Below are 20785 nucleotides of genomic sequence, written 5' to 3' on the forward strand. Positions count from 1 at the left end.
CAAAGGAAAACGGGGAGAAAGGCAGAGGCAGTAGGCAGAGCCCTCATGGCACCACAGGTCTGATCACTGGGAAGGACCAAAGGAAGGAAGGAAGGCTGGGTCAGGAGTTTCAGGTGGCTGAGCAGCTCTGAGAAAGTTTCAGCAAGGCTAATGGGAAGTCCTTGAGCCACAGTCACCTGTAAGAGGAGCCCTACAGAATTGGGCCGGCCTGGCATTCCTGTGGGGCACAGGTAGGCCTGGTGCAGGTTGGGCAAGTGTGGTGTTGGTACAAACACAGTGGAGGAGTCAGAGTGCAGCCGCTGGGGCCAGCAGTCAATTACATGCATCGCAAAAGGTGATGTGAGAGGCACATTGTCACAGCACAACCATTTATTGGAGGTCAGTACCAATAAAACTCCATATCAACCCTTCCCAAATCTGTAAAATGGGCTCAGCTACCCACTCTCAATAGTTAGAAATTATAGCAGAAGTGCTGCTGTTACAATGGGATTTCTAATCTTAGAGTGGGTGGGAGGAGCTTTAGTGGCCTAGCCCAGGTTAAGTAACTATGTGAAAATAGAGGTCATGGCCATCCTCTAAAAAGGAGGCAGGGAGTGGGTGCTAAGGGAATCACTCTGAAAGCAGTGATCCCTGGATATGGGTAAGTGATCAAGACATCCCTTGATCAGTGAAGGGATGAAATGAGCAAGCAGCCCACTGAGGTCTTACTTGATTCTATAACCAAAATCTTCCAGGTTTGGTGAATGAAGGGCTTGCTTGAGTACCTGTAACTGAGATGGAATTCCCAGTCCAGGGTTGGTTCAGACCCAGAGCTTCTCAAACGCAGGGGCAGACAGGGCCTTTGAGCTAGAACCTGTTATAACAGCACACATAGGACATGATAAATCTTCTGTGAGCTTCCTCCAAACACAGCTGCTGCCCTTTACCTGGGTTACTAAGTTGACGTGGTTTGGATATTTGTCCTCTCCAAATCTCACGTTGAAATTTGATCCCCAGTGTTGGAGGTAGGGTCTGGGGAGAGGTGTTCGGGTCATGGAAGTGGACCCCTAGTGAAGGGGTGAACTAATAGAGTAAGAAAGCACTCATTACCATGGTGCTGTCTTCATGGTAATGAGTGCTTTCTTACTCTATTAGTTCCCAAGAGAACTGATTGCTAAAAGAGCCTGGCACCTCCCTTCTCTCTCTGGCTTCCTGACATGTGGTCTTTGCAGCTGGCTCCTCTTTGCCTTCTGTCATAAGCAGAAGCTTCCTGAAGCCCTCACCAGGAGCAGATGCTGGCGTCATGCTTCTTCTATAGCCTGTAGAACCGTGAGACAAATAAACCTCTTTTCTTTATAAATTACCCAGCCTCAGGTATTCCTTTATGACAGCACAAATGAACTAAGACATGATCACAGGAGGAATGGGTGATTAGGGAATTATTTGAGCTAGCTCTAACTCCTGGGAACAGGAATGCCACTGTGGTCTCTAGGGCAGACTGGTACTTTGGGAGCTCAGGGATAACTGTTCCCACCTGAATCCTCCCTACAGTAGGTCAGCGGGACTTCAACCCCCTCCAGCAGTGACTTCTCAAGTTCCTGAAAGGAAATGGAGGCCTTTATAGGAGAGAAACCCCATATCAGCTTCCTGATCAGAAGACTAAGGGAGGGCCAGGAGGAAGTCGCTTGCGCGCCTTCTACCCACAAATATAGTAAACCAAAAGCAACACTGCAACCCCAGGGGACTGCAAGGCTGAGTGTCACCATCCAACACCAGAAAGATGTAGTTGGGACAATACTGACCACATCTCCTTTCTATCCCAGATTGGCTAGTGTGAAAAATAGCCAGGATTTTAGCAAACAACAGTGGCACGTTGTACACTTAACAGAGTGGCCATTCCTTTTGCAGCTGCTGTTCCAGATGTAGGCTCCTTGGTAGAGCAAATTAATTCAGCCCTGTGCTTGGCATTCAGTTGCTGATCTGGAAAACGGAATGTACTCTGCCTGACAAACAGAAAACACTTGAAGTAGTTTGCTTGCCCCTGGCAGGGAGAGGAACATAATGGTACAGTTCTGCCTCAGGAAATTCTGGCTTTCTGGTTCTTCCCACAGCCTGGACCAGCTTCTCATCCCAAGGGGCATCACCCTGCCAGTGGGCTCGTGCTTTGTACTGATGGCACAACACTAATAGTGTCCAACAGGAAGGAAGTCACAGACGTCCTCCATGTCTTGGTAAGATGCACATGTGACAGAGACTGGGCCATGATTCAGGACCTGGCACCTCAGAGAGGATCCTGCAGGTCCAGTGGTCTGAGACATGTTGGAAAGTTCTCTCCAAATGAATAACTTAAAAGGAGGCACAATGCTTCATGACTTCTTTGGGTTTTGAAGGCAGCCTTAAGATCAATTCTTTTTACCAACTTAAAAGGGGTTTCTAAGCAACCTGAAAACATCCAGCTTTGCATGGGGCCCTAAGCAAAGGCAGGCTCTGCAGGGGGTCTCAGCTGTGGTCCAGGCCCCTTTGTCCTCAGCCCTTCCTAGTGATGTTTAGTGTCCAGGGCAGGGCACAATGCTGTGTGGAGTTCACCTGAGACAAGCCAAGCCCCCAGTCGCAAATTCCCAGTGGAGTCTCTGGAGCTTCTGAATAAGTAACTCTTCTTTGAGGAAATGGGTCTCACCACGGGCTGTAGGGAGACTGAATGCCTGACCCTGAGTCACAAAGCAGCCGACAGCCTGAGATGTCCATCATGAATCAGATGCTATCATCCATCTGAAGCCCTACATGGGATGTGCCCAGCAGCCCTCTGCCATCAGTAACCTTGCCTGTTGCCCGGCGTCGGGGCCCCTTCTTTCTGATCCACATGGGTATGACCCTCAATACTGGAGCAGAGACCAGCATTGTCAGGAAGGAATATTTCAACTGCAAGTAACAGAAAATACTGCCTTAAACAGTAGAGAGGATGTATTGGCTGCCATAGTTTTTTTTAAAAAAATGCAAAGTTAAACTGCTTCAGGTGAGGCTGGCTCCAGCAACCCAGTGGTGTCACTGGACACCCTACTCCCGTCTATATTCTCTGTCTTCCATGGCGTCAGCTTTATCCTCACACTGCCCCCTCTGCCCGCTGATGGCTATCCGCATTCGTGGAGCTACAGGCACATGCTCCCTTCTTCCAGTCCAGCGGCAGCGAGCACATCTGCCAGTAACGCTCTGAAAAGCAAAGGGGCTCCTTTCCTCTGAGTCCCCCAGCACCAATTTCCTTGTATCTCATTGGCTTGAATGGGTCATGTTCCCAATTTGGACCAAGTCCTGTGGCTGAGGAGCTTCCTTGATTGGCTGCAAATACCCAGGCCCCGCCCCCGGGCTGAGGGGAGCCAATCCTATCCAAACAGTGTAATCAAGAATCGGGGAGGAGCTTCACTGCCATAACGTGGGGGCCGGGACGCTGGGCCCCAGAACCGCAGGCTTCACACAGCTGGAAGGGGCACTGAGGGGAATCAGGTTTGCCCCTCCCCACAAAATTACAGAATGATAGTCCCGTATCTCAGCTTGAACCTTATAAACGCTCAGAGTCCAACCACATTGATTGCTCCCTCTTGAGGACCTCTGCTAGGGATGAGGAGGGGAAGGGAGCCGTGGCCCGCCCGCACGTGCAGGGCGGTGGGGAAACCCAAGTGCTTCACTCCCAGCTCTGTTTCTCCTGGATTCCCAGAGCAGACACCCTTCCCGGCCGTAAGGATCGGCTTGCCCACACCCCCGGCCGGGTGGGCACCGGGGTGGACAGATGTCTATTCCTCCTAACAGGGCTGGGAAGGAGTCCTCCAGTCCTGGGAAAACACAGACCCTTCCTCAGGCTTCCCGGTTGACGACTATTCACCCTATTGGCTTTCGAAAAGTGACACCACTTTTCTGACAACTTCCCCTCCCACCTTCTTTTTCATTATAAAAACATTTTCACCCCAAACCCCACTAATTAGATAAATTTATCTCTTGGTAGCCGCAAGGGATTGGTTCCAGGACCCCTGAGGATTCCAAACTCCAAGGATACCCAAGTCTCATATTAAATGGCATATGGAGGGGCGAGGTGACTCTTGCCTGCAATCCCAGCACTTTTGGAGGCCAAAGCGGGTGGATCCCCTGAGGTCAGGAGTTCAAGACCAGCCTGGGCAACATGGTGAAACCCCATCTCTACCAGAAATACAAAAATTAGCCGGACATGGTGGCGGGCGCCTGTAATCCTAGCTACTTGGGAGGCTGAGGCACGAGAATCCCTTGAGTCTGGGAGGCGGAGGTTGAAGTCAGCCAAGATCACGCCATTGCACTCCAACCTGGGCAATAGAGCAAGACTGAGTCTCAAAAGATAAAAAATAAAAATAAATGGCATAGTATTTGCACATAATCTATGCACATCCTCCCCTGTACTTTAAGTCATCTCTAGATTACTTACAATACCTAATACAATTGTTGTTATGTGTGTTACGTAGGAAATAATGGCAGGGGAAAAAAGACTGCACATGGTCAGTACAGACACAAGCATCCAAGCCTCACTGCACCTTCAATGGGCAATTGGCAAACCGCAGATGGATGCAGGGCCTGGGGGTGAGGAATCTGCAGGTGCATATTTCAATTGCAAGTAACAGAAAATACTGCCTTAAACAGTAGAGAGGATTTATTGGCTCACATGATTTTTAAAAATACAAAGTTAAACTGCTCCCAGTGAGGCTGGCTTCACCTGGAGGCTGGCATTACACTTCCAGAAAAAAAGTCATAATTGCCACTTGTTTAGTGCGCTCTGCAGTGTCTCAGCAGAGATTAACACACGGAATACATCTGAGTTGCCTTCCAAGTTTGGACAGGCCAAACTGCTTTGCTTTATCAGGCACTGAGCAGGAGATGGGAGCAGCAACTTCCAGGGCTCCTCAGGCTGCTGCCTGCATGGCCATTTCCACCTGTTTGGTGGAAGTGCTCTCCGTTAAGCCTCGATTTTGCCCTAAACTTATGCTTCTCTGTTCTCTGTTTTTCAGTGCAAGATAACCATGACCCCCAACAGCTGCTGCCTGGAAGCAGATCCTCAGAGACACCGAACCCTTTCCCCTCCTATCTTGACATCAGGCAACACCCAGTCCTTTCCCGAGAAAGAAAAACCCTCATCACATTACATTTTAGTTACAAACTGTGGTGCTTAATCTCATATTGCTATTTACTCCTATATAAACTTGTTTTCCATGTTCAATTGCTGTTTTTCTATCTGTGAGAAATTAGATGCCTTGACATTAGTTAGAAACCACAGTAATTTTTTCTCTAAAATTAATGAAAATATGTCTTCATTTAATGGCTTTTCATTTAGAGGCAGGGTATTTAGCAATCAGTAGAAGTCCTTGAATGAGGGATAGGTGTCCTCATCCTGGACTTACTGAGCTTTACCTCTGCCTGCACCTGAAGCTTGTGACCAAGGGCTTTGACTTTGCTGAGGCCTCCTGGGAAGCCAGGAGCTGTTCCCCGTGGGGCCCAACGAGGCAGGGTGAGGCGAGCTCTCTGGACCCATCTACTCTCAGGAGGTCCCCAGGATGACAGCTGGATTGGCATCACTCTCTGTAGGAGACAGGACTCACAGCCTCTCCTGCTCAGAGGCAGCCATGCGCCAGGCTCTTCCCGTGTTCCCCACCTCCCCTGTTGGGGCGTTCTGCGCAGTTCCTCCAGATCACAGCACCCTGCCTGCTTCAGGATGAGAAAGTCCATCCTAAACCAGCATGCGTTTAGGACAAGGCCCTGGCAGCTGGGCTGTGAGTGGACGGGGAGAGGGCAGGCCCGCAGGTTGGGAGAGACTGTGAGGGCGCTCACACTGAATTACAGCAGCTCAAGGTGGCAGAAGTTAAGGACGCAGGACTGTAAGGGGTGCCCCTGAGAGGACTGGGCTGGGAGGAGGGGGCAGCGGGCTACAGGGTGGGGCTGATGAGTTTGGTTTTGGTTTGGTTTTGGATGTGGTACGTGGGCTGTGTGTGGGCTCTCCCAGCAGACATGTCCAGTGGGCAGCTGAGCACAGCACATAGCTGCAGGGTCCAGAGGGAGGTCTGGGCAGAGACAGAGGAGGCTGGGAGCCGGGTGGGGCTGGGGGGAACCAGCAAGGGGAACGGAGCGCAGGGCACGCTGGAGAGGGCAGACCTATTCTCCACATTTTCACGTACTCCTTTCACTGGCTTCTTCCTTTGGGGTTTCAGTGTGTCTCCATCTCAGAGTTTCTTTTATTTAAATCCAAATATCCACAGAGGGGTGACATTCTAAGCTCTTGTATTAATCAAATTTTACAGAACTATACTCAAATTAAATAAAGAAAAATAAAATGGTGGGGGTGGACGTATTGGCCCAAGTCCATACAAAGTTTGGACCTCCAGATACGGCTGGGTCCTGGTGCTCAAGTCTTGTCAACAGGACTGTCCCGACTCCTCTGTGGGCTGGCTTCACATATGGGGGGCAGGGATGGCCCCTGGCAGCCCCAGGTGTTCACTCTACTAGCTAGAAAACTCCCACAGAAAGAGGGCACCTCTCCAAAACCCTGGCATTAATGACTTTGTGAGGCTGGGGCCAGGAGTCCACCTGGAGTCAGTAGTGAGATCCACGCGGACTCAGAAGAGTAGGGAGATCCGCCAGTCAAAAGCAGGGAGCTGTGTCCTGAGGTGGGACCTGGGATGGAGGCCATGTGTGGGGCCACTGAGAAAAAAGGGCCTAGGTTGCTGAGGGCTGCACAGGGCAGAGCTGTGGTGCCATCCCTGGGAGACTTTATCTGGACTTTTACACGAGAGAGAAATCCAGTTTCATTTTGTTTAACTCATTCAGAGTTCACACCTCTGTTGCTCCCAGTCCAGCCTAATCCTATTGAACTCAAGCTCTGTGGAGGCACAATAAGAAGGGTCTGAGGGCAATGGGGCACTGGGGCTTTTCTGAGAAGGGGGTATTGGAGTTCCAAAGCCTGAGGCCAGCCCTAAGGGACACAGCTTCCCCCACCTCTCACCTCCTCCTCACACCTACACACAGATAACTCCATCAGGATCCTGTAATTGGAGGGGACCCCAGAAAGCATCACTCACTCCCTTGGCAAACAGGTACTGTGCACCAGCTCCACACAGGCCTTGGGGACGTGAAGCTAATGAGACATGGCCCCGCAGAAGTTCCATGTAGAGGGGACGATGAGAGGCAGGGACAGCTGCAGTGTGCAGGGTGTGAAGGAAAGTCAGAGAGCTGGGTCCTGGAGGCCGAGCAGAATTTGCCAGATAGGAGAGCGTGTTCTAGATGGGGGAAGGGCAAAAATGGGTATGGGAGAGCGGCACATTCAAGGAACAGCAAGGAATTCCCCGTGACTGGAGTGTGGGGGCCTGGTGCAGGAAGACGGGGAGCAGGGCCAGGTCCCTGGGTCTTGCATGCCTACAGATTATGCTCAGCTTCCAATGGAGGCAACTGGGGGATTCTCCAGGTGGGAGGCTACAAGGTCAGATTTAGGATCCCAGTTTGACAGACAAGGAAACTGGAGTCTAAAGACAGGAAGCCTGGGGCCTGGCCCCTCATTTATCGGAGGATCTCAGTACACCAGCCGACTGGCCCCACACTGCTCTCCGGGTGGGCGCCTCTCGAGAGATGCCCCCCAACCTCTCCTCTGTTCTTCCTCCTGGGTGCCTGCCTCAGCCTGTGTGCAAGTGTGCAGTAATGTTCCCACTTTGCTGAGGCTACAGGAGGTCACCAGAGGAGCTGGAGCAGAGGAGGGAGACGGTGGCCTCCTGGGGGCAGTCCCGTTTAGGGAAAGGGCCTCACCCAGGGGTCAGTGCTGGTTCCCAACCTGCTTGGGCGCCAGGGTAACATGGGTGAGCTGTGGAACCTGCTCTGTCAGCTCCTTTGCGTTCTAGACCCTGGCCCAGGACTTTGACCTGGGACATGGGAATAAATAGAGCTCCGTCCCTGCCCCCAGGGAGCTTACCACCAGGAGGACAAGGCAGGTCTGCAGACAATTATGATGCAGAAGGAGCTTGGCGGCCATAGCAATTTCTCGGTATATATAGTCACATTGACGGGTAAACCCTCCTGTCAGTACCTGAAAGCCCTCATCTGCTCACGGAGTCCCTCAGCTTCTCACAATCCCTTCACTGTCTGGCCCTCGCCTCTCATCAGGTCCAAACCCAATCTAAGGGCTGAACAGGAAACAGACTCCATCCTGTATCCACTGCTGTCCCACCCACTGTCTTCACTGACCCCTCCCCACAAAGAAAAACCGAATAGGGCCTTGCAGGATGAATGGGAAACATTTGGGTGGGCAGGAGGCAGCACAGGAGCAGCCGGGGGTGGGGTGGCAAAGGCCCGCGTGGCTGGAGCTCAGGCGTGTTACAGATGGTGATGGGAACACTGGGAACAATGGAGAGTGGTGGAGAGGCGGAGCCAACTCAGCTGTGGCAGGGACTTCAGTGTAGTCTGAGATGTAGTGATGGGGAGCCACTGGCTGTCCTTCAGGACAAGGGGCCTAGGCCCTCATACCCGCACCCAGAGAGCCACAGCTTCCCGCCGCAGCCCCCCTCGAACCCCAGGCCGCACCCGCAGCTCCAACCCTGCCTGTTGCAAGCTCTCCTGGCTGCCCTGTCTCCAAGGCCAACAATAACTCCTCCAGTAACTGCCAGAGTGTGGGTGTGTCAGAGCCTTCCAGGGGTGGTTCTTCACCTACAGACGGAGCCAGGGAGCTTCAGGTGCCTTCGCAGATGGAGTGGGCACCATGCAATGTGTTAGGACTCCTCGAGGGTGTAGGTTTGCACAGACAACAGAACCTCCTCTCACTCCCCTCCCTGCATCCCAAAAAGAGAGTCCTTGCCCCTCTGGCCCCCCACAGCACCCTGTAGAGGCCTTTGTCATTGTCCTCTAGGGTTTGGGTCCCCTGATAAACTGCCGTTTCCTCAGCTCCAGGCATATAGTAGGTGCTCAAGAAACGCCTATTAAGTGAGTGAGTGTGGTCAGGACGGTACAGGAGGTGAGTGTGTGGGTTTGTATACCTGTGTGTGAGTGTGAGTGTGTGTGTGTGCAATGCCTGTCGTAGTCTGGCCTGCATCTTACCTCACCCAGGGAAGTTCCTGGCAGGGCCAGGAGGAGGGGCTGGGTTTTCTTTCCTGCTCATTTGCATGACAGGTGTTGGCAGTTTATCTAACTGTGATAATGAAGAGGATGGGGGGTGCTAATTCCTTCTCGCTTTATTGAATCCAGCCTCAGGGCCCTGAGAGGGGGTGATTAAAAGACACTTCAGCACTCTGGTTATTGCCAATTAACAGTCTCCAATATAAACAATTAATAAAGCCACAGTGGGAGGCGAGAGGGAAGGATTCAACCCCCTTGTCTCAGAGAGCTCAGGCAGTTCCCGGGCCGGCCCGGGCCTGCCACACCCAGATGGCCCTGCCTTGGGGGCTGGTGGTTAGGGCTGATGAATGCCTGAGAGGTGGTATGAAGATGCCAGGGAGGAGAGTGCTGGTGAGGGCTGCTTGGCCTCAGACTGGGGAAGGCGGGGGCAGCAAGCCCACCCCTGCCAAAACGCCAATGAGGACACACCCAGGGGAGGGCAGGAACTTGCCCAAGGGCCCTGGGCCCACCAAGACAGTGCACTTTGGACCATGTGTTCCATGCTTCTTGGACCAGGCAGTGACCCACCCTGACGGGTCTCCTCACCCATCTAAGGTAAGGAGCTATCTCCAGTCACTGGCCTCTTAGGATGAGCCACGTGACTTCATTTCCCTTGCCAGGCTGCCCTCCTCACCTGCTGTGGTCCCTGTAACTTGACTTCTCATGCAGGAAGGTGCCCACCTACTTGGGGGCAGCATTGCCTGTTAAGGGCAAGTCTCAGGGGCTGCAGCATGAGTTACCGAAAGGCACCACTCTGCGCCGCTGGGGCCATTCATGGCACAAGCCAATCTCGTGAAATCCTCAAACTCTCAGACCGACCTCAGCGGGAAGCAGGATTACAGGTAGGAAAACACTCACGCCTCAAGGGCCTAAGGAACTCACTTCCACAACCCAAGTCACTCTCTTAGGAGCAGGCGGTGCAGGTGCCACGGGCTGCACGTGCTCTGGGCCAGGCGCCCCCCAGCTTGTGCTACAAAGGGCCGGATAGCACGTGCCTGAGCTCTGCCAACCACACCGCCTGCATCACAGCCGTCTAATCCGCCCATGCGGGGCGAATGCAGCCAGCGACAATACATAACAAATGTGCGGCTGTGTCCCAAGAAAACTTTATTTATGGATGCCGAAATGTGAAATTCATATAATTTCACGTCACAAAATATTATTCTTATCTTGATTCATTTTCACCCATTTAAAGATGTAAACCCATTCTTAGCTCTCAGACCATACGAAAATAGGTAGTGGCCCCGATTTGACCCGTGGGCCATAGTTTGCCAATCTCTGATCTAGGCCTTAGCTCTTTGGGAGGTCTTGGGCATTCTAAAGGGAACTTCCTTGGGATATGACTCCTCAGGGGAGGGGGGACTGGGAGCTGAAAGTCCCTCCGTCCAGCTCAAAAAATGGGGGTGCCAGATCCTGAGAACTCTCTAGAGAACCAAATGGCCACAAAGCATGGCCCATAAGGGACAGAGAGTCAGGCTGAGGGGCAGGTACGGGTGGGTGTGAGCAGAGAGACAGACAAGGGGGGGCTGCTGGCTGCCCACGACGCACTTGTGTTGGGGCAGGACAGGAACGACCACCCACAACGGTGCTGAGCCTCAGCACCTGGACCTGGGACGGTTTCCTGCTCTTATATGGGACCATGGATATTGATATTCTGGAACTTCAAAGCAAATCAAACTTCTGAGGGACCTCAGAAATTGTCTTTTTCTCCTCACCCCTATTCACCTCATTCATTCAATCAGCAAACACTTTTTGAGAATCTACTAAAGGCGGCTTGTTTTTCAGTTTGAGACAAAGCCTCCTGGTCTTGCAGCTGTCTTTGGAAATGCTCCTGGAGGAGAAAAGTTGTGTTTGGGGTTGCCAAGGACATTCTCGAGTCACCCAGGAAGTGAGAGTAACTAGAGGACATCCCATGTCCACAAATCAGCTAGGTAAATCTCTCGAGGGAATTCCTGTGTTTTTGCAAAGAAAGTCATGTAGCAAAGCCAGTACTGTGTTTGAGGCAGCGGGAAGGTTTCCTGGAAGCCTTGGTGTAAAAGACAGTAAGGATGCATGTGAAAGAGTACAGCGGCTTTGAAAAGTCAGGAAGTGAGCTTGCCATCTGGTCCCTGTTCAGTGCTCCACAGCTGTCCCTCTCTCCTGCCTCAGCTTCCACAGGGCACCTCTCAGGCTGGGGGCAAGGTAGCGGAACCAGAGCTCCATTGTCACAGCAGGGACCAGCTGCCCAGAGCCAGCCGCTGGTCCAGGGTTGGGGCAGGGCACGTGCCTCTCCTTTCCTCACCCTGCACCTTCGACCCATCAGAAATCCTGCTGGCTCTACATTTAAAATGTGTCTCACTGTGGTTTTGACGTGCATTTCCCCCATGATTAGTGATGTTGAGCATTATTTCATATACCCGTTGGTCATTTGGATGTCTTCTTTTAAGAAATATCTATTCAGGTCTTTTGCCCATCAAAACCACAATGAGATATCACCTTACTTCTGTCAGAATGGCTATTATCAAAAAGACAAAAGATAACAAGTGTTGGCAAGGATGTGGAGAAAAGGAAACCCTAGCACACTGTTGGTGGAAATGTAAATTAGCACAGCCATTATGGAAAGCAGTATGGAGGTTCCTCAACATATTAAAAATAGAACTACCATATGATCCAGCAATCTCACTACTGGGAACATATCCAGAGGAAATAAAATCAGCATGCTGAAAAAAAAAAATCTGCACTCAAATATTTATTGCAGCACTATTCACAATAGCCAAGACATGGAATCAACCTAAGTGTCCTTCAACAGATGAATGGATACAGAAAATTGGTACATATTCACTGTGGAGTACTATTCAGCCATAAAAAAAGAAGGAAATCTTGTCATTGTGACAGCATGGATGAACCTGGAGAACACTATGTTAAGTGGAATAAACCAGGCACAGAAAGACACGTGATTCTCACTCATGTGTGGAATCTAAAAAGTCATTCTCGTAGACGTAGAGAGTGGAGTTTAGTTACCAGAGGCTGGGGTGACTTGGGGGAGAGGGGATGGGGGGAGGCTGGTCAAAGGATATATAATTACAGTTAGATAAGAGGGGGGAAAGTCCAGAATCGGGCACATGTACAAAGACAGAAAGTATTAAATGATCAGTGATTGCCTGGGGCCGGGGGTGTGAGGGAGAGGAAAGGTTGCAGACTGGGTGTGGGGAGTAGAAATTGGGAATGACTGCTGATGGCTGTGGGGTTTCTTTCTAATGAAAATGCTCTAAATTCGATTGTGGCGATGCTTGCCTCTGCAAACATACTAAAAACCATGGGATTATACACTTTAAATGGGTGAATTGTAGGCTATGTGATCTATATCTCAAAAAAGCCATTTTTTTTAAAGTTCCTCAAATCTGGCTGGGCACGGTGGCTCACGCCTGTAATCCCAGCATTTTAGGAGGCCAAGGCGGGTGGATCACTAGGTCAGGAGATTGAGACCATCCTGACCAACATGTTGAAACCTCGTCTCTACTAAAATTAAAAAAAAAAAAAAATTAGCTGGGTGTGGTGGCGTGTGCCTGTAGTCCCAGCTACTCGGGAGGCTGAGGCAGGGGAATTGCTTGAACCTGGGAGGCGGAGGTTGCAGTGAGCTGAGATCGCGCCACCGCACTCCAGCCTGGGGACAGAGCAAGACTCCGTCTCAAAAAAAAAAAAAAAAAAAAATGCCCAAAATCTGACCACTTTGCTGCACTGCTGCCATCCTGGCTGGGGCCTGGAGGACAGCAATCACCCCTCACTGGTCCCCTGCCTCCACCTTTGCCCCACAGGCTGTCCTCTAGGGAGGGACCCCTCTGAGATCATCAATAAGACCACATCCCTGCTCTGGTCTCCATGGTCCCAAGGCTGTCATTCCTAGTATGAATCCAAAATTTTAGCATGGCCAGACATTTTGTAAACTCCGGGCCACCAGCTTCTGCCCATTCGCACGTGCCTGCCACTCTGGCCTCCTCACCTCCCTCCACCGGTTACTCCTCCCCCAGCGCCGTGGCCTCTCTCCCTCACTTCCTGTTCAGGGATTGGCCCCTTCCCTGCTCTCCTCTTCTGCTGTCTTTCCCGCATCTACACCCCTTGGAGCAGTGGTAGTACCTGGGGTCTGTGGATCCCTACAGTTCCCAGGATAGAATGCCGGGGCCTGGGAATGTGGACAGGAAGAATCACATCTTTATTTTCACTCCTCTTTATTTGAACGTAGCACCTGTTTCCATTGTGTGCGTTAGCAACAAACCACAGAAGTGGTCCCAGAATCTGGGACTTTGTCACCCATAGAAAGTGCAGATCGTTTCAATGATATTATAATTGCAGCAGAAAACTTGAAGTCTCACTCATGCTCAACCCTACTTTGAGAGGATGTGGTTTCAGCCCGACTGCTCAATTTCATTCTTTCAGTGCATTAATAAAGAAGCACATATATCGCTCCAGTACAATTTTTTCTAATATTTTGATAGCTGTATTTTAATATAATTGGTTTCCTTTGAATCTTAGCTATTTTATTTTGCGGACTTAAAAATGTTATTCTGAGAAGGGGTCCATAGGCTTCCCCAGACGCCGGAGGGGAAGAGCCCACGGCAGAGCAACAGGGAGAGTTCCCTGTTCTGCAATGTATACTCTGTGCAGAGAGGGCCCAACACAAAGTGGGAGCTCTATCGATGGCAGCGGAAGGAAGGGAAGAGGAAGGAAGTGAGAGGGAGTCAGCACAGAACTAACTCAGCTCATCAGTGAGGGCAGAGCCTGTGTCCATCTGTCCTGAGTTTGAACCTGGCTCCGTCACATCCTCAATGTAGAGCTTTGGGTGCCTTCATAACCTGCTTCATATGGCTGTTGTGAAGATAAAAAGTATTCTTGGTTCATGACCTGGGACACGGTGAGTGCGCAACAAATTCTACAGATTTGGTCAGTGATGGGCTTTTGTCCATGGCTCTGGCCCCTCAGCCGAGAAGGCAAAGGTGCCCCCACACAGCTCTCCCTCTACATATGTCTGGGAATGCTAAAGTAACAGGGCCCCCACTGGCTTTGAGCAGGCCGACCAGGGCTGGACCACAGGCAGCGGCTGCAAATGGGGAGGGAAGCACTGTCTGTCCAGGCTGGGCTGGGGCACACACCTGCATGGACATTCTTTTCTGGTGGGCAGAGGTGGGATTCTAATCATGCTCCTGGGAGGGGATGCTTCCAAGACCTTACCTTGTGAGTCCGGAAGCATTTGTGGGGATGGCAATGCCAGGAAGGCCTCTGGGATGAATCGTTAGGAAGAGACCTGAGGGCTTGGGGCAAACCTGGCTCCACTGGCCGAGTTCTGACCTGCTGCCTGAGTTTCTGTTTCTTCCCTGAGACCCCATCCCAGGGGTCGCTTCCTTGCCCTTCCTGCCTGGGGAGTCCTAGGTTGGCCTCTCCATTCCCCTGGGTGCCTTTTGCCCCAGACCCAGCTTTCCAACCTTTTGCCCATCACAGCCAACTCAGAAAATAGAAGACAACCACATCAGAGGCCACCAGCCTCGCCGGTGCCCCAGGGCGGAGGACGCTCCTCTTGGCAGCCTCCTTGTCCCAGCACAGGCGTCATGCTTCTGCCTCTGGGTCCTGGCCGGGAATGCTCTACATCCAAATGCCCACAGGGCTTGTCGCCACCACATCCTTTCATGTGGGCACAACTTCCAGCCTTCTCCACGTCCTGCCAGCGGGCTGGGGTGGTGGAATGACTTTGGAGCCTGTTTCCTCATCTGTAAATAGGACAGTAGCTCGGCTTCCTGGGGCTGGCTGTGAGCACATGGGTGCTGTCGGTGCAGGTACCCTGTGAGGGCCGGTGGCCCTGCCTAGCTCTGCCTGGGTTTCCTGCCTCTTGTTCTCCAGCCAGCCAGGGGCCTACCCTCCCACCTTGCAGCCTCCCAAGCACACCAATGCCCTGCAGCTCATTGGCCCCTCCCACTGTCCTTTGAGGGAGACCAGGCGGATGTTATCCCACCAGTTTTACAGACAGAGAATCCAAGGCTCCCAGAGGTGAGGTGACACGGCACCCAGGTCTTCTCACTGTGTGTCAGGCTGTATTCCTTCCTGTTGGACCGAGTCATATGACACAGTGTCTGCTTAAACCAACCTGTGGCAGTCCTGAGGTTCTATTGGGGCCATATTTCAATGCCCAGTGTGATCCGGCTATGTGAATTTGGGGGCTCTGTGGGGAAACCAGCCTTCATTTTATTGAGCCTCTACCATGTGCCAAGCATGTGACTCTGTGACTGGTTAATCCCCACAAGTCAAGGAGCAGGCACGGTTGCCCCATGTAGAGATGGAGAAACTGAGCCTAAGGGCCAGTGCCAGGAGTGCAGGATGTGGGTCTGTGGGCCACAGCACGGCCTGGGAGAAGGGGAGCAGGGATGAAGAGGAGGCGTAGACTCCAACCCCCCCACCAAAAAAAAAGTAAAGAGAGTGCTGTCTTGAAGAAACCACAAGTGTGGAGAGTCTAGGGATGCTGGAGGGAGATGAGGGCGGGTGCTGATTCAGGAGACAGAGCTTTAGCCAGGAAAGCAAGCTGGCAGCCACCTGGGAACCACCAGTAAGCCAAAGCGCTGGGTGAAAAAAATGTTGGTAGAGAAAGAAGAAAGCTGGCAGCCTGGAACTCAGGTGACTTCAGTGTGCAGACCGCACCCTCGGAGCCCAGCCAGGGTGAGGAAGGGGCTCCTAGGGACACAGGGTTCATGCTGGGCCACTGCCCTCCCCACCCCCTCGACTTACATGGGCCCCACTGGAGTCCAGGGAAAGGACTCAGCAAAAATTGGATGCAGTGGGTCCAGGGGTGTCACCGCCCAGGCCTGAGCCTCTTCAGGCTGTTTACCAGGGGTTGGGTAGCTGGGGGAGCACCAGGCAAGTGGGCATCTTATTGCCTTTGGTGGCTGTGCGTTTGTATGTGCTTATGCACGCGTGTGCTCATGTGCATTGTGTATGCATGTGATGCATGTGAATGTTCATTGCGCACGTGTGTGTGTGTGTGTGTGTGTGTGTGTGCCTGTGCAAAAGAGCTCTGCAGGGAGAGACTGAGTACTGGGAGGGCAGATTCCCACCACTCCCATCACCCCACACTGAAGCTGGCTGGATGAGGAGTAGAGGGAACGGAAGGCCTGGGGATTCTTCTGCTCCCAAAGGTGCCACCACCAGCAGGGAAGGAAGGGAGGGAGGAAGCAGCACCTTATTTAAATGCAAATGATTGAAATACAACTTTCTTTATTAAAATGCAAATTGCACATCAGTCTCTAACACCTCCTGAGTGCCAAAGCCACAGAACACAACCAGGAATCAAAGCCGGAGGACCCCGCGCCCAGGATGGTGAGAGGCCCCATCTGCTGGGTGTACGAAGAAATGGGGAACGGAGGGTGGACCCCAGGTGGGCTTGGGATGCTGAGCCAGGTGCTTATCCTTCCTCTGGGGCTGCTGGGAGACATAAGCAGCCGCCACCGATGCAGGAAATTCTGGCAGGAGGTCCGGACTGTCACCCCGTGGGGGACCAGGCTAGAGCTTCACGGGTTGTCGCCTGTGGGCACTCTGCCTGGCTGGGTCAGCACGCTGTGCGCTTTCCTAATGAGCCTGGGGTCTGGTTACCAACATCATTAAACCAGTTGCCTCTTGGTGGGTCAGAACCTTGCAGAGCACTGGGGTTGACCTACAGTGGTCCCCAGCCCAGAGATCAGGCCCCAAGGCAGGCTTTTCTTCCTCAGCCACTCTTCCTGCTAGGGCCTCAGGAGCAGGGCTGCCGGGCTGCCAGGTGCAGCAGTGCAGGTCATGACAGGGAGCAGGGGCAACAGGCGGGCCCATGCCCCTCTCCCCAGGCTCCGTGACCTGGCATGAGGCCAAGTCCTCGGGGAAGGAGGATATCTTTCTTCGCACAGAGGCACCCCTGATTTATGCGCTCTTCTAATTCATAAACCTGCAGAGGGCGCCTTTTCCTAATTTGCACACAGACACTGTTGGAGGGGCCTCCGGACCCCCCACTCTTCCTTCTGCCCCACTCCTCTGTCTCAGATCTGACCTCCCCTCCTTGCTCATTTGTCCCCTGAGGTTTCCACACTGTTTCCTCCACCCCTTCCTTTCTCCCTGTCTTCCAACCATCATCCCACCCTCTCTGCCCCCCTTCCTCTGTGGATCCCTCTGGCTTATCCCCTAGAATCAACTGGCACTAGGTCCTTACCTACCAGGGTCGGAGGCAGGTACAGGCAGCCAGGAAGGGTGAGCCAGGCCCCTGCTAGCTCAAGGTGGCGCTGGCACATGTAGGGAGCCTGGGGCATGGGGGAAGGTCCCGGCTCCTTCCATCTGCCAAGCTCCTAATCTAGGCAGCAGCAGAGAGGGAGCCGGGAAGCAGGAGGCAACTTGGAGCTGGAGGTGACAGGCCTGCTTCCTCCATATAAATAGTCCCGTCTGTCGCCCTGGGGGTGGTGGCTTCCTGGGGCACTTCTGATGTCTTTGGCTTCCCGGGAGAACTTTGCTGATACCTGCGGGGTCCTGGGATGCAGGCTGAAGTGTGGGGTGAGGGGTGAGGGGGGCTACCTTGATGTGCCTGAGATCTCAACACCCTCCAGGCAGTTCTGGCCTCTCCCAGTCGTCTTGCCATGGGACACACAGACGCCCACTCCCCAGGCTGTGCAAGCCTGGGCTTGAACCCCCCTGAGGCACCTAGGAGGGGACCCTTCCTGGACATCATCCACAGATTGCTACGCTGGCCCAGGAGCTGTCTGAGCTATGGGGGGCCGCTCCAAGGGACCATAAGGAGATGGGAGCCTCATTTAGCTTCCCCACCCTGTGAGATGGGCCATGGGAGGAGCCACAGAGAGGGTTCCGGAGACGGACACAATGGCTCCTGCCTCTGGCCTCCTGGACACTCTTCCGCCTGGCCCTACCTGGATGCCTGGACCTAGCTCATCCCCTGCAGGAAGAGAGCACAGAGCTTTCCCTCACGCCCCACCTCAGCTTCCCAGCTTCTGTCTGGTGTTCCTGAGGATGGGTGTGGGCTTGTTACCACTGTGCTACCCTGTCAGGAAGGTGGAGGATGCAGAGCTGCCCCCCGCTGGCGCTGTGCCTTCCCCAGTACAGGGAAGCTCCCTGAGGATCAGGTGGCCCATCAGACAGGACATTCTCAAGGGCTCTGCCTCCCTCCTCAGCCTGGAGCTCTGGAGCGGCCTCGGGTTCCATCCCTCCTCCCGCCCAGCATGGAGGGGACTTGGCCTGCTGGTGATGCCCCCACAGGATTCTGAGGGAAGCTGCTGGGGGTTCGCCCAGTCCCTGACTAATAACAGGTGTGGTGGGGTTAGACCAGGTTGCCTGGCTGCATGGCAGACTCGGGAGTGCCTTGCAGTGGGAGAAAGGCACTGGGCAGTGACCTGAGTCCAGAGCCTCCCTCCCCCAGCTACTGGGCTGAGTTGAGCCAGGAGGGGCCCACATGGCGCCCCCTCACCCCAGAGGTGGGCTCCAGTGTCCCCATAGGAAGAAACTAGGGTGCTGCAGGGCGTCTGTCAGCTGCTCCCTGTAGACCCTTTTGAGCCAAGTGGGTTTTTAACAGTGTGGCCCTTGCAGGACAGTGGTTAAGAGCACGGGCCCTGGTCCACACGCCTCTGTGCTTGCAAGCTCTGTGATGGTGGGAGAGAACCAACCTCTCTTCCCTCAGACTGAACTCATAACAATGGCAGGACATTGGACCATGGCCCCTGGCACCTGGCGAGGAATGTCCTGATGACTCAGGCCCCACCTCCACTTCCAGCTTCTCTGCTGGAGGAGTCCCTCGTGCCAATGGGCCGGGAATGGGAAGGTGCTTCGTGGTAGAGCAGACCCCATCAGTGCTTCCCATGTCCCCTCCACCCTTCTCCCACTCGGTGTCCACCCACTCGCCTTCCAGACGCTCAGTCTCACAGAGTGCCATGTCTGGAGTCTGCGCTGCCCTCCTACGCAGCAGCCCCAACAGCAGGGAGCTGGGAGGCCCTGGGCGTGGTAACCGTGGGGCAGGTTCTGGCTGCCTCCCAGCGTTCCCAGCAGCATCGCGCTCCACTTGCCCGCAGCAGCTGCCTTCCCTCCTGTCTCCCTCCCCACATCCACCAATTAAACTGGAATCCAATTGGATTTGAATCGTTGCCTCAAGGCCCACCTCTGGGGAGGCTCAACTAAGAGTTCCGCACAGTTGTGAGTAACTCCCTGCAGGACCCAGTGACTGCAGTGACTAAGAGACTGGAGTGGAGGAGGCGGTGGCAAGGTCTGACTCAGCCGCTCTGATGGCTGTAGGGCCAGGACTTTTGGCAGACACTTTGTTATCAGGCTCTGCAGATTCGGCGGCCGTTGGTGCTGTGACAGAAGTCGTCTCCTCTCGTGTTCTTGGTCTACATGTCTTCTTATCAGCCCTTCTAAAAGGGCTGGCAGCTGGTGGGTGGCAGCAAAGTCATGCCCACTTCTTAGGGAAATGGGATCCAAAAACTGTGGAAGATTATTAACGTGCATTGGGTGTTTACTGTATTATATTTTGTTTACTGTCATAACAACCCTGTAGACAGGGCTGCCATATACAGTCAGGTACGTTGGGTTGTTCACTGCACAAGGGAACCTGGCCAAGAGGGCAGCCTATGTTCTTTCCACACAGTGTGAGTCAGCCACTGCCCTGCTTGTGAGCTGTATCATTGTCTCCATTTTAGTATAGAAACCGAGGCACAGAGAGTTTAAGTAATTTGCCCAATATTTCTCAGCACGTAGGAGGTTGTGCTGAGCTCTTAATCTAAGAATTCTGGCTGCAGAGCCTGCATTACTAACTATACTGCCTCACACTGCCTTGACAGGGCGGAGCCATCACCAGAGCTAGAAACCCCAGGAGGGCTCTGATTCCCGGGCACCAGTCAGGCCTGGGACACAGGGACTCCAGAGAACCAGGGGGAGAGAGTCACCTCCCCTGGCTGACCTGGGGTCTGGGGCCCCGAGTGTGAGCTGCCTGCCTTAGGTGTCCACGGAACCTGGTGCAGGTATGCAGAATAACAGCAATGACTGAGAGGGCTTTACCTGGTGCTAGGTGCTGGGGGTTTATATTTGTTTACTCACTGGATCTTCCTAAGAACCTGAGGGTGTGTGGCAGCGGCTGCTCTTGGCCATTGATATCCTCTCCCACCCCCTCCCCAGCACACCACTGGGCCATGTCTCTTGGCCTCCCTTGCAGCTAGGTATATCTGTGTAATCCCCTGTTGCAGTGGGAGCAGGGAGACTGGCTCTGTGATCCTGAGCAAGTCACCAGCCTCACTCAGGGAGCCTCTGCTTCCCCACCTGTAAAATGGAGTCAACACGCCCCACCTTGACTGCCTCCCTGGCCAGGACTAAGCCAGCTGTATGAAAGTTTTAAAAAATTACACCTGGAACTGCCTAGGCCAAAGCTTAGCACTTATTTGTCATCTGCTTAATACAGCTCCTATCTCCAGTCTAGGTCTGTCCGTGGAAATCCCTCACCTTTCACTGCCCAGGAGCCAGTCCTTCCTCAGGCGGCCTGTCTTCCTTCACAGACACAGAACAACAGAGCCCACATACCAGGGCACCCCCCACTAATGACTCAGCCTCTATAACGAGTCCAAACATCTGGCTGACAAAGGGCACAGCTCACTCCCGAAGCAGCTCCTTCTGCACAAATATGTTCTTAATATTCAAT

The 20785-nt window shown here is 53.2% G+C and overlaps 1 protein-coding gene across 15 annotated transcripts in view; it reads right to left on the minus strand.

The window, feature by feature from the left end:
* LOC126952767 (ubiquinol-cytochrome-c reductase complex assembly factor 2) overlaps positions 1-20785 on the minus strand; it is a 317841-nt gene that overhangs the window by 237276 nt on the left and 59780 nt on the right. Inside the window, exon 1 of one of the 15 annotated variants that reach the window (XM_050787763.1) lies at positions 17108-17111. The exons of 12 other annotated variants lie outside the window; for them this stretch is intronic. The gene's annotated coding sequence lies outside the window, so the exon portion shown is untranslated. Of the gene's footprint in view, positions 1-4389; positions 4394-15850; positions 15855-17107; positions 17112-20785 lie in introns of those variants that run through there. 2 more of the 15 variants (XM_050787736.1, XM_050787765.1) reach the window with 2 other exon arrangements.

The sequence above is a fragment of the Macaca thibetana genome, chromosome 4, assembly GCF_024542745.1.
Source record: "Macaca thibetana thibetana isolate TM-01 chromosome 4, ASM2454274v1, whole genome shotgun sequence".
Taxonomy (NCBI): Eukaryota; Metazoa; Chordata; class Mammalia; order Primates; family Cercopithecidae; genus Macaca; species Macaca thibetana.